Source organism: Lygodium microphyllum, chromosome 1, assembly GCF_053477565.2.
Source record: "Lygodium microphyllum isolate KBCC chromosome 1, Lygodium_microphyllum_v1.1.10, whole genome shotgun sequence".
In the NCBI taxonomy this organism is placed as follows: Eukaryota; Viridiplantae; Streptophyta; class Polypodiopsida; order Schizaeales; family Lygodiaceae; genus Lygodium; species Lygodium microphyllum.
This window is the reverse complement of record NC_141135.1, coordinates 23,901,912-23,916,347: the sequence shown is the minus strand read 5'-3', so window position 1 is coordinate 23,916,347 and position 14,436 is coordinate 23,901,912.

The window sequence follows — 14,436 nt, the reverse complement described above, 5'->3', positions numbered from 1 at the left end:
ATGTCCCATAAGGACATGCCAGAGGAAGAGAATGCTGAGGCCCAACCGAGCACACCGACATCTGACCTAGTTCAGGGTCCCAAGTCCTTAAAGGATACGCCACAATTTCCCGAGAAAAAGAGGAGAAAACAACGAAAACAATGGCAGTTGCTAGTGGTTGTGGATACCAAGCACATTGAGACCAAGAGTGCTGAAGAGATGAGGAATAAAGCATTGAGTCCATCCACCAATGAATCCATTGCCATCTCTCTTAATAGCAATGAAACCTCAAACACATTCGTGTGTTCTGAAAAATCAAGGCAACCATTACCATTAGCAGTTGCTTGCAACGCTCAATCCACCGACAATAGAGCTCACATTGACCAATCAAGAGTGGATGCAACACTGTCACAACAAGGTGAAAACACTATACTAGTCACATCTGAGGAGAACCATGACACAATAGCAGGAAAGCCTCAGGAGAAACATGAAAACCTCGAGGATGTAGGCAATCCTAGCTTTGACCAATCTTGCTCATCTAGGAACGACCTCCCTAGCTATGCTAAAGCCTAAAGAAACTCCTAGAACCTTGCATGAGATAGCAACCAAGCAAGCCTTCATAGAACATAGAAGTGTCACAGAGTGCTTGATTGAGTTGGATGCTAAACTTAAATTACTCGCATGCATCTACGTCCTTGCAGACATGGGCACATTCGCTAGGGAGCAGCTTGAAGAATACTTGCCAGGTCCTCTGTCCTGGGAAGAGCAAGAATATCTTAATGACCACTATGACATGCTCCTACATAAGCGCATGCAACTCATCTCTGACGAGGAGGCCGACGAACTATGCTTAATTGTGACATTCAACAAAGCAGTTTGCCAACCAAATCCCTTAGAGATAGAGCAACTAAAGCAACAATTAGAGGGTCGAAGTCAATTTGAAATACGTTGGTTTGAAAACCGTGTTATTTAGAGGAGCGATTGGCCAAATGGCCATCTCAAAGAGACCCAACCTATGTGGCGCCAGTTTCCCTTCGAGTACTGACTGCCATTCGGGGTATGGACTTAGCCGAAACTAGTCACGAAAACTCACTGGTTGATAAGATTCTCATTGAGGAGGAGCTATATGTTGTGAGTAGACTCAAACAAGGTACCATGCTACTCAATGCCAGCAGTCGAGGTAGGACGAACATCATCATGGGGGCCGTCCCTCTACATCAAACACTACATGCCTCACCTTACTCCTCCTCGTCATAGGTGCTTGACAATCCACTGTGATAAGATTTAATACTAACTACACATTAAAGTACTTTTAGACTTTGGAGTCTTTGCATGTTTCATCGATAAGAAGTTTGCACAATGATAAGTAAAGTTCCAGAAGACTAGTCCTTCCTTTTATAAGTTTAGAGAAAACTTTCCAAGGATCCCTTTGCCTAGAATATCAAGAAAAAATTCAACAAGGGTGTACAATTGTTGAAGGCTTCTAGGAAGTTGAAGGCCTACTATATGAGTGGTTCTATCTTGCCTCAGGGCCTAACCCTGGGTTCATATTTTGTAGGTTCCCCCACAGTAGCCATCATGGAGCACACAATGCAACTGGTCTGCAAGGAAGCTCTTCATCGTTGGAGGAAGCATATGGCACAAGCTCCTCCACTAGAATGCTACATGCCTACCCTAAAGAGGTACACACCGAGACGAGGCCCAAAGCGACACTGTCTGAGATACAGGCCACGAACTCCCCAGGCCAGGAAGAGGAAGGCTCAAGGGAACGCCAAGGATAGCGACCTCTGCCATGCAGGCCCTCCCCAGACGCTCGAGCACCAAGTGCTCAAAATAAGAGAAGGAAGCCAAAAACAAGAAGGAATTTGTTGAATTATTTAAAAGCATTCTTGATACAACAAACGCCCTGGGACTACACCATTTGGGTCCGAGCTGATATCTCCCTTGCCCGGCCTGATAGGAGCCCCCCCACCAGCAACGCCCCCGTCGCCTCACTACCCGGACTCACCCCGCTTGATACAAACAGAATAGCACCTATGTTCTATAAAATGCTTACCAAGTGCCACCTAGCCATGACTTTTTGTCTTTAGATGGTCAAAAGTGTCAAGATTGTGGGAGAGAAGGAAGGAGTCTCGCTTGAAGCTTTCTTGCTTGCACAATGGGGGAAGACACACAAGGGTGGAGGCTGAAAACAGTTTTCCTCTTCTTAGTTGTGTAAGCCAAAAGAACTCAAGTACAAAGAAATAGAAGAACCCTATATATGGGTCTCAAACCAAACTCAACTAACTAAGGTGGCATACTAACTGAGCCACGAACTAGAGTAGATAAGGATAGCTATCATGTAGCTATTATTCATGGGCGGTGTACCAACCGCGTCTGCAACTGACAAGTCGGGGACATAAATATACAACGGTCACCCTGGCGCATCACGAGTGGAGCTCGATATCTCAACACTCCCCCTCGAGCTCAATCCCAATTCCTGCACACCAAGCAGGTCTCTGAACTTGCGCAGCTTCTCTGCGCCCAATGCCTTCGTGAATATGTCAGCTACCTGATCTTCTGTGCTGACATAAACTAGATCAATAAGACCTAGTAAAACCCTCTCTCGCACATAGTGATAATGCACCTCAATGTGCTTTGTTCTAGCATGATAGACTGGGTTATTTGCCAAGTGTATACTACTCATGTTGTCACAATAAATGACAACTGGCCCATCTGTAGACTGATGCATATCATAAAGTAGCTTATGCAACCAAGCTACCTCACATGCAGCCATTGCTGCACCCCTGTACTCAGCCTCTGTGCTCGACAAGGCAACTGTAGGCTGTTTCTTGCTGCTCCAAGTGACTGCAGCACTCCCAAAAGAGAACACATATCCACTGGTAGATCTTCTATCAGAAATACTACCAGCCCAATCAGCATCAGTGTATCCATGCAGTTGTATCTGAACCCCAGTCTGATAAAATAGTCCATACTGCAATGTGGACTTCACATACCTGAGTATGCGTCTAGCCGCATCCAAATGCGGTTTCCTTGGAGCCTGCATAAACTGACTTACCAATCCAACAGCATAGCTCAAATCTGGCCTGGTAATAGTCATATAAATCAAACTTCCTACTATGCGTCTGTACATAGTAGGGTCTTCTAGAAGCTCACCTGCATCTGTGCTCAGCTTCACATTTTGCTCCAAAGGAACTGAAATAGGCTTACAGCCTGTCATCCCATATTTGGACAGCATGTCCAATCCATACTGCCTCTGCAAGAGCTGTATCCCACTTGGTGATCTAATCACCTCAATGCCCAAGAAATAACGCAGCTCTCCCAAATCCTTCATCTCAAACTTCTGCTTCAATAGCATTTTCACATGAAGGATATCTTCATCACTGTCACCTGTCATAATCAAATCATCAACATAAATGACAAGCAGCATAATACCTTTCTCTGTTTTTCTCACATAAAGTGAGAAATTTGCCTTGGAAATCTGAAAGCCAATAGTGACAAGATACTGTCCTATCTTGTCAGACCATGCTCTAGGTGCTTGCTTCAAGCCATACAAGGCTTTCTTCAACCTGCAAACAAACTCAGGATGAACAGCATGCACATAACCTGGTGGCTGCTCCATATAGACCTCTTCTTGCAAATCACCATGCAAGAAGGCATTCTTTACATCCATCTGATGTAAAGACCATCCCTTTGATGCAGCCATAGCAATGACTGCTCTTACGGTTGCCATCCTTGCAACCGGACTAAATGTTTCTTCATAGTCAATGCCATATGTTTGTGCATACCCCTTGACTACTAATCTTGCCTTGTATCTGTTCACAGAACCATCAGCATTGTGCTTCACCTTATAAACCCACTTACAACCAATTGCATTCTTACCTTTAGGCAAAGGTACTAACTCCCATGTAGCATTTGCTTCCAAGGCATCCATTTCTTCATCCATGGCTTTCTCCCATTTTTCTTTTCCCATGGCTTGCTCAAAAGATGTGGGTTCTGGTTCCTGTATCACTTTGACCATATATGCATAGTGAATGGCTGTAAATCCATCATATTTCAGCCTATCCATAGGATACCTAGCTCTTGTAGACCTGCGCAAAGTAGGTTCACTCCCAGGTGCTCTCAAAACATCCCTGGTCTTCCTTACTCCAGGTGTAACAATAGAAGGAATACCCAACTCATCATCAATGCTCTGTTCTGAGCCACTGGATTCACCATCCACATAAGAGTGACCTGCATTCACATCAAACATGGGCTGATCAACCTTCTCTTTTCCTTTTCGTGATACCTGCATACCACTATCTGCATTGCTTTGAGAAGATTCTCCTGATCTCAATCTGCCTGTCCATGGCGAAGAATGTGAACCACTGCTAGAGGACGCTCCAGGTCCACTAATATTTTGTGACTGCTGCTGTGAATTCTGTGTAGCATTACCATTTTGTGCATCTTCATCATCAATCACATTTACTGGTTTATACCAGCTACTCATCTCATCAAAAACAACATCTCTGCTCACTGTAAACTTACGAGTAGAAGGGTTATAGCATCTATACCCTTTTTGCTGCAGAGAGTAACCAATAAAGATGCACTTCTCAGCTTTTGGATCCAACTTGGATCTCAGCTCATCTGGCACATGTACATAGGCAATGCAACCAAAAATTTTCAAATGAGAAATATCTGGTTTCCTACCAGTATACCTCTCTTCTGGAGTCATTCCATGTATTGCTGCAGTGGGAGTCCTGTTCATTATGTAGACTGCTGTAGCAACTGCTTCAGCCCAATAAAAATCTGGCAAGTCTTTTTCATTGAGCATGGCACGAGATACCTCTCCAATATGCCTGTTTTTCCTTTCTGCAATTCCATTTTGTTGTGGGGTATAACTGCATGAATATTGCTGCTTTATGCCATGCTCCTGCAAGAACTTTGCAAACTCATTTGAGAGGTACTCTCCCCCTCCATCTGACCTTAGGCATTTTATCTGCAAGCCTGTTTCTTTTTCAACCATAGCTTTAAGAGTTTTGAAATGCCCAAAAACTTCACTTTTCTTTTTCATAAAATACACCCAAACTTTTCTGCTATAGTCATCAATAAAACTGGCAAAATAATGACAGCCTCCAAGAGATGCAGCTTTAGTTGTCCACACATCAGAGTGAATTAATTCCAATGGCTTCTCACTCTCTTGAACATGTCTAGGAAATGGTTTCCTTGCCTGTTTTCCAAACTGACAGGCTTCACATACCTTATGCATTTCTGCAACCTTGAATTTGGGCAATCCTGCAACAATATTTTGGGCCTGCATTGATTTAAGTCGCTGTACATTAACATGACCAATGCGTTTATGCCAGATATCAATATCTGCAACTACACCGGTCCCATGTGCAAACATTGCTGCACTCAATTCAGACATGTCTGCATCCAATGTAAACATTCTGCCCTTCTTCTTTCCTTTTGCTATCAAGCGACCTTTATTTTTCATATCCTCAACAAAGCATCCATGAGGATTAAATCTGACCTGCAAGCCCTGTTCAACCATTTGACCAACTGAAACCAGATTCTTGGTGATATTCGGGACATGAAATACATCGGACAGGTATTTCTTTTTCCCACCCTGCATAGACAAGGGAATTTTTCCAATCTGCACAATAGGATGTGCAGTATCATCACCAGTCTCCACAAATCCTGGTTTTTCCATTTTCCTTGCATCCTCCATCCATTCTGCATGACCTGTCATGTGGTTTGATGCACCTGAGTCAACATACCATACATCATTGCTTTCTTCTGCACTTGTCATAGAATTGTTCATGTGCTGCACCATGAACAAATGCTCATTTCTGTCATCACCCTGTCTACTAGAAGATGCATAATTCCCTTGTTGCAGTTTTCCATTCATGATGTCATTCTGCTTTTTATAGCAGTCTTTAGCCATATGACCCATTTTACCACAGTAGTAGCATTCAACATTACTGTTTGCATTTTGGCCTCTTTGCCATCCACCACGACCTCTTTGGCTCCCCCTGCCTCTAGAGTTACCACGTCCTCCTCCATAGGACTGGTTTTCTTGAGTTTGCTGCATATTCTGATTTCTGCCACGGCCTCCAAATCGGCCTCCTCTACCTCTGCCTCTACCTCTTCCAGCATTTGAGTAGAAGACAGCTTCTTTTGAAGTTCCTCCTGAAGAAGATGCACCACCATTTCTCTGTTCCTCAGAAATTAGAAGAGCAATCAACTCCTCAAAATCAGGAAATCTTTCACGAACTGAAATGGATGTCCGAAACTGTGCATAATCCTTTCCTAGACCATTCAAGGTCACGGAAACTAAATCATCATCTTCCACTGGCGACCCAATGGAAGCAAGTGCATCTGCAATCTTCTTCACCTTCATGTGGTAGTCGTTGATGCTCATACTTTCTCTTTGCACATTATGCAACTCTTGCTTGAGCTGCATTTTCCTGGCTTGCGTATTTGTGCTATACATTTTTGACAAAGTATCCCATGCCTCCTTTGGCGTACTTGCATCCTGAATATGCACAATCATAGAGTCTGAAATACTGATAGACAGCCAATACATAACTTTCCTGGCTCTCTCATGCCATGTTTTAAATGCCTGCATTTGTTGTTGATTGGGAACATCAGGAAGAACTGGTTCTTCTTCATTTCCTGCAACAAATTCCCAATATCCTTTTCCCATAAGGAAATTCGTCATTCTAAACTTCCATGCCTGGAAGTTGTTCTTGTCAAGCTTTTCAGTGACAATCTGTGAAAGAGAATCAGACGCCATTACAGAATACTGCAAGAAATTCTGACACTGCAAAAAACACAGCTTCACCCTCACAAGGGCAAATCTGCAAAACTGGCGAAAGTGGTATTTGACCACACAGTCGCTTCCTAGTGACGATTTTGCATAAACAGGAACCAAGGGCGTCTCAACCTGAGACAATGCACTCCTGCAATTTCCGGCTGTGCTACCTGCAGAGATCTGCTCCCAAAACAGGAAATGAAAGCAACACTGCTCCTCTTACCAGACCACTGCGAGCTTGGCTTGCTTTCTTGAGCTCCTTACCACGAACAAGGCTCTGATACCATGTCAAGATTGTGGGAGAGAAGGAAGGAGTCTCGCTTGAAGCTTTCTTGCTTGCACAATGGGGGAAGACACACAAGGGTGGAGGCTGAAAACAGTTTTCCTCTTCTTAGTTGTGTAAGCCAAAAGAACTCAAGTACAAAGAAATAGAAGAACCCTATATATGGGTCTCAAACCAAACTCAACTAACTAAGGTGGCATACTAACTGAGCCACGAACTAGAGTAGATAAGGATAGCTATCATGTAGCTATTATTCATGGGCGGTGTACCAACCGCGTCTGCAACTGACAAGTCGGTGACATAAATATACAACGGTCACCCTGGCGTATCACGAGTGGAGCTCGATATCTCAACAAAAAGGGGGGCAGGTTTCCCAATTGTACCAACCTTCCATGTCTACTCTTAATATATTTCACGCCTTTAGCAAAAGAAAAAGATAATCAAGCACAGGTGATATGTATCTCAACAACATGGGATTCAGATAAGTAATGTCTCTTTGCATTGTGCCTATTCATTATAGTTGAAGCATATGACTTGCATGTACTCTCATGAGTTGTCAAGTGTCTACAAGACGACACAGGTCTCTATACGAAAGCGTTTAATGTCCAAGAGGCCACAAGACCACCAACCCCACAAAGAGCCATCACAGAAAAAGCAGCAGAAATACTAGGAACAAAGAGCCATGATGGAAGCCCCATTGCTGAAAGCAAAAATCACCCTTGTAGATCGCCCACATCGTATGGCCCAAAGCATAGTCATTGGCTACTCTCTCTTTCTGGGTCAAACTCTACATTTGGCCCATGGTAGTTGTTACCTCAATTGTATCAACATCTCATGTCACAAAGAGGTTTTGCAAAATCTCAAGTGTATCTTCCCAACTTCACAAATGTTCCCCCAACAACGAGGCTAATAACACAATCATCGTTGTAATATCCATTTTCACATCCTTTGACTCTCTACATTTCCTAGTCCAAATGAAGGCGGATGGTCTCAACGTATTGCAATGGTTGTATCTATTAAAAAAAAGAAGAAGACAATAATAGAAAAGAAAGAAAGAAACAATGAAAGAAAAAGGAAAAAGCACCCATAATCACATCACAACACCTAGGGGTCCTCAAATTAGGTGCGTCTAGTGACCTTGGTCGGTTGGCTCCATCCCTGGTCCCCTAGCCCTTTCCACATCCCGTGCAATTATTTAGGGCACATCAAGGGCATGACATACCTAGGGAGCTTGTCACGTCTATGGTTAGACATGTCACCTTGACCCATTTGCACGCTTCCTTTTTTGTACTCCACTTCACTACCATTGCAATCGATCATGGTAAGCAATGCACGAACGTCCATGGAAAGTACACCATACTTGTCAAGCAATACAAGTAGCTACTAGCTACCAAAAGTTAAGGTGTTGATGAGTTCAATTATGATATATTATGTTGTCACATCACAAATGATGTCTCATCCACCTTCATGTGTACTTCTCCTCAACCACATGTTGCTACGCAGCATCGGACTAGCAGTCTTCTAACTACGTAATATCTAAGCATGCATGTGCACTCACACAATATCTGCACCACAATCTATATAGAGTTTGGGTCCTCAAGTGTAGGATATTACTCTCAGCTTGCCTAGAGTTCAATCTGTCTCCCAAACTAATCAAACTCCGTCTTGTGCACAATAAGAAGACTAGCACTACCCCCAGAGAGAGACCACATATGAGAGGTTTTCAATTGTGCAGGTATTGAATACTCCAACAAAAGTACCGTCAGCTTGTCATCAACACTCAACTCTGAATTCTTATCCTTTATCATCCTACAAGCCTAGTAAGGAATCGTCGCCTGCCACCAAATCCCTAGCACATCCACACCTGTGCCAACCCATGAGTGTAACTCCCAACAAACACTAGCCCTATCAACTACTTCAACAACCCTATCACCAACCACTCAAGCCAACAAAGTGCCATCAACCACCTTCATCTGTAACACTACTAAAACTCCTCCAAGGCCAACCACATCAGTCCCTTCCACCCACATCTTCGGTGCATGCCAAAGCTCGCTATCTACGATGGCAAGTGGCATGGGACTGGCACTCGTCTAGGAGGGGGTTAATGTTAACCCTCAAACGAACAAGCTGGAAAATCCAAAAAATCTAAAGCGGAGGATAAGGCCAAGGGAAAAGTGGAATGGAACACGAAGGCGCGCCAATAAAAATATGAAAACACAAGAGGTGCAGAAAAGTCCTAAATCAAGGGAAAATGCGCACAAGAAAAGCGCAAGTCAATACTTTTGTAAAAGAGCGCAAGGCGCATCATGATTTATTTTAAGAGCGCTGGCCTCTCACTCGTGCAATTTGTAAAGGTAGATGAGTGGTAGGAAGGAAGCTAGGAAGATAGGAGGACAATGGGAAAAAGGGCTTAGGGCCATGTAAAAAAGGGGATAAGGGGATGACCACCCAAAAGGGATTTAGGGTTTTGTATATAGAGTTGAAAAGTGAATGAGAAGCTCATTCTTGTGTGTGGCCAAAAGAGGCTTTCTTCTTCTTCTTGCTTGCTTGAGCTTGTGCTTGAGAGAGGGAGTGTGAGAGTGTGAGGGAGTGAGTGTGTGAGGGTGAGGGACCGTGGTGGAGAAGCTCTCAATCTTCTCCTCTCTTTTTCTCTTCTCTTCTCTTCTCTTGCTCGCAGCAATGGAGCTTGGAGCGTGGAGCTTGAGGATGGAGCTTACTTGAAGCTTGCACTTGGATCGTGAAGCTACCGTAGTGCTCGGGAGAGGAGGTGGTGTGGAGGTAAGCTCACTACACTTGTAGAGATGGATAGTGCATTGGCTATGTGAGAGGTAGCCATTAGTGCTCGGCTTGGAATGCTTGAAACAATAAGCGATTTGTGGTTCTCGGCGGTTGATTGCCTCTACAAATACATCCGATAGAATGTCCCAATAGCATGAAAGACTATTAGGCATAAAGTGTTCCTGTTAAAAGCTCCCTATCCACTGTATATATACAACAATAAAATTACAATCAAGACTGAGCAAAAGTGTTGATTGATGGATTCAGGGGCTTCCTTTCATGTAGTTGTTTTTCATTGGATGAGTCATAGCTGGCTAATGCCTCGCCTTATTTTACTCAGTGTTGATTGATGGATTCAGGGGTTTCCTTTCATGTGACACCTCATAGAGAGTGGTTCCACTCTTATCGTAATATGACTAGATCTATCTGTTTGGGGAATGACTTGGCATTGCAAATAGTTGGTATTCATGATATCTAACTGTAGTTTGGTTCAGGCAGTATGTTTACTTTGCATAATGTTTGACATGTACCGGCTCTCACGAAGAGTCATATTTGCTGGCACAATGGATGATGAGGGTTACTTTGTTTTCTTTGGGGATTCTTATTGGAAGATCACCCCTGGGAACCTTGTTCTGGTATGTGGTGCCAAGTCTGACACTTTATATCCCTTGGTTGTATTTGGATCGTCGCCTTGGGCACATGTCCTTAAAGGGAATGAAAATGCTTACTCATTTGCAATATCTTCTGTCCCTTGACTATAAGTATTTTGATTCATGTGATCATTGTTTGTATGGTAGGCAGACACATAGTATGCATAAGAAGTTTGGTACTCTACGCATGGGTGAGCCTTTCATTCTGATGTCTATGGACCTATGCCATGTTAGTTATTAGGAGGTGTGAAGTACTTTGTCACATTCATTGATGATTACTCACATAAGATGTGGGCATGTTCCATAAAGTTGAAATTTGATGTTTTGGTTATCTTTCAGCATTTGCTTGTATTGGTTGAGAACCAGTTTAGGTATAGGCTGAAATGCCTATGGTTAGATAATGGGGGTAAGTATGTCTCTAAAGTCTTTGAGTAGTTTTGCAATGAGAGGGGTATTAATCATTAGTTGACCGCCCCATATACCCCACCCCAGAATGGTATGGCTTGAGCACATGAATAGGACAATACATGAAAGGGTCCATAATATGCTTAGCCATGCAAGCTTACCACAATAGTTTTGGGTTGAGGCAATGACTACTGCCGTATACTTGATCAATTGATCTCCTTGTAGTACTATTAACTTTCAGGTTACAAAGGAGGTGTAGTCTGGAAAACCTCCCTTGTATGCTCATTTGCGTGTCTTTGGTTGTGAGGCTTTCTACCATGTACCTAAGGACAAACATACAAAGCTGGATTCTAAGTCTGTGAAATGCATCTTTCTTGATTATGGGGATGTAGGTGAGATGGGTTATCGCCTATGGGATCCACATGTTTGGAAAGTCATCCGCAGCCATGATGTAGTTTTCCATGAGGAAAATATGTGTAAGTACCCTAAGGGGATAATCGAGATACGTAGGGTTATATTTCAGAAGGAGCCTCATGCTCCCATAGACCCAGCTAGATAGCGTGAGTGGATAGTCAAGTTATGTAGGGTTATATTTCAGGAGGAGCCTCCTACTCCTGTAGAGCTAGTTAGATAGCCTACAATAGTAGTAGCTAATGCTCTAGTGGCCCATGACCATGATGTTAGATAGAATGTATAGGCTCCTTAGCTTGCCTTGAGACGCTTTGCTCAAGCTAGATGTCCTCTTGAGCTGTTTGACTCTCTATTGATTCTGTGATGGTGATCGATGTAGGTGAACCTCTCACTTACGTGAGGCCATGTGCCATGGTGATTATCACTCTTGGGAGAGGGCCATGTAGTCAAAGTTTGACTCTTTACAATAGAAAAATCCTATGTGAGAGTTGGTTCCTTTGCTTGGTGGAAAGAGTGTATTGCCATGCAAGTGGGTGTTGACTTTGAGGAAGTCTTTTCCCCTATCATGAAAATGACTACCCTACCACTAGTACTAGCATTGGTTGCTCAGTTAGATCTAGACCTTTATCAGATGAATGTTAAGATGGCTTTCTTACATGGGGACTTACATGAGGAGATTTATATGCAGCAGCCTAAGGGCTTTGAGGACAAAGGCATGGAACACTTAGTGTGCAGATTGAGATAGAGCCTTTATGGCCTTAAGTACAAGTTTAATGCTTTATGTAGTCATAGGGCTATACATGCAGTGGTATAGACCCATGTTTATACATGAAGAAGGCTCGTGATGGCAGTCTTTTGATTTTGGCATTCTATGTGGATGACATGTTAATTGTTTGCTAAGAGAGCTCCTGATGAGCTAAATGCTCTAAAAAGCCAACTCAAGAAGAGCTTTGAGATAAAAGATATAAGACATGCCTCACATATACTTGGGATGTACATTACGTGTGACCGCTCTCAGGGGCTCCTTTACTTGTCACGGAGTATATACAGAAGGTCCTTAAGCGGTTTCATATACAAGATTTTAAGCATATTAACTGTCCTTTGCCTTCTCATGTGAAGGTGAGCTAGCAGGCTGATTGTCCACAATCTGATGAGCAGAAGGCTGAGATGGCCAAGATCCCTTATGCATTTGCAGTGGGTAGTTTAATGTATGCCGTGATAGCCACTTGTCCTGACATACCTTTTATAGTGGGAGTTGTGGCACACTATATGGCTACACCTGGCATATGGCATTGGGATATTGTCAAGGGTATCATGAGATACCTTAAGGGCACAACAGATATGTGCATATGTTATGGTGCCGAGGATACAGGAGTCATGGGGTACACTAACTTTGATTATGCAGGACATGTAGACAGTACAGGGGTATTGTTTCTTGGATGCCTAGGATGCAGAAATGCACAACACTCTCTACTACAAAGGCTGAGTATCTTGTAGCCACCACTAAGGTTTGCAAGGAGGCTCTCTACTTAGGCCATGACTAACGTGGTTCCTACACTACATTCAGATTCTATGAGTGCTATCCAATTAGCCAAGAACCCAGTCTTCCATGTGAAGATGAAGCACATTGAGGTGCAGTACCACTTTATCAGAGAGGTTGTTGTGGATAAGTTTGTTGACCTTGTTAAGATCTCAACTGACCAAAATCTTGCAGATCTGCTCACAAAAAGTCTCTCAGCATAGTGTTTTGCCTTCCTTAGGAAGTTAATGGGCATTGGAAGAGATGACCTCTATTCGTCATCCTATTGTACTCTGTGTATACATTGTACTTTGTCACTTTTTTCTTATTCCCTCTTCACTCGAGGCAGTTTCGCCTTTAAATGGGAGGTTGTTGGGGGTAAAGGTGCATGTGCCTAGCTGCATGTGTAATTACTACATTGATAGTATCCGCACCACTTGCACATTGTAGATAGTGGGTCCCCATCACTATCACTTCATTCTTATTCTTTCAGTGACATTTGAATAAAGGGAAGGTTGATAACATATTGTGACTATTGGAGTTCCCACATATTGAGTCACTCTCTCACTCTCTTGCTCCATCTACCATAGCTCACACCTCTTTTGCTTTCACTTGCTCGTGCTTCCACTTGGACTTCTTCTTTTATACATTACATGTATATGTGTGGATGTGTGTGTATATATATGTGTGTTGTGCATGTTTATAAGTGCGTATTATATAAGTGTATTCATTCTCTCTCTCTCTCTCTCTCTCTCTTCATATTTTCTTACTTATAAACACATCCACAAATACACATACACTATAAAAAATGATTGAATTTCTTTTTTTAAATTGAACATGTGAGATGAGATAATAATTTTAATGGTTAAACATGTTCATGCAATATATGCATACTCTAAAACCACACACAAATGCACATAGACTAAAAACACACACACACACACACACACACACACACACACACACACACACACACACACACACACATGCATATGTGCACACACACGCGCGCGCGCGCACACACACATGTTTGATTAAAAAAATTATCTTTTAATATTAATTAATAGTTATTATATAATAATAATAATATATAATATATAATATATATAATTGTATTTCAATTGATATATTATACATCATATATATATAATTACATATATATGTGATTAATTATGAGAAGAAGAAGAAGAAAATTCACGATATAGTTTATGGGTTGTTAAAATTATGTGGTGTTATAGACTCAATGTATGAGGATAATATGTATGCTATGATAGGCTTAATACGAATAGAAATTACCATTAAAAAATGTATTTGACCTTGAGAAACTTTGAAAAATGATCATTAAGGTCCTTTGGAGATATAATTTAGGCATGATCCTATTAACGTCGGTCTTTCACTTCATATATGTTACTGAGTGCCACATCCCCATATGTTACATTTTTGAGCATTCAATAATATGATATTAGTCTAAGTTACCAAAGCTTTCAAGGTTGGAATTATATTTCTTATATTAAGGCAAAACTACTCCAAGAGGATCTGAAATCGATACATGCTGTAATCTAAGACTGGTTGCATAAGGCAGCTTCCTTGTATTGAAGCTCCTCTTCACCAGCAT